Below are 434 nucleotides of genomic sequence, written 5' to 3' on the forward strand. Positions count from 1 at the left end.
AGGCCAGCCCAGAGGTGACCCAGAATCCCCAAGCCGCCTGCAGCCTCCCGCGTCAGCGCCCCATTTCTGGAGGAAGAGATGAAAGGCGGTGGCCCTCTGCGACTCGGCTTTTCAAAAATAATTGTGCAGGAGGCGGCGGACGGTCCTCCAGGGCCCTGGTCACTGCGCTGTCCATCGAACCTGGTGCCTGAGCCACTGCTTGCCCCACGCCCACTAGGGGCCCTCCCGTCCCCCCACCCCTCCCATCCTTCCCGCGGGCACCCCCTGGGGACACCCGGCTCCAGGACAGCTTGTCCCTTGGTGCAGGGGGCCTTGGTGGTGCTAATGTAACATGCGTGGTCAGTGGTTCTGGGGCAGTTCCATTTATTTAGTCGGTGATCTGGTTAACCGGTCATCTGCCTTACACTTGATGTGCGTGTCCACCCTGGTGACGT

The sequence above is a fragment of the Myotis davidii genome, unplaced genomic scaffold (assembly GCF_000327345.1).
Source record: "Myotis davidii unplaced genomic scaffold, ASM32734v1 scaffold586, whole genome shotgun sequence".
Classification (NCBI taxonomy): Eukaryota; Metazoa; Chordata; class Mammalia; order Chiroptera; family Vespertilionidae; genus Myotis; species Myotis davidii.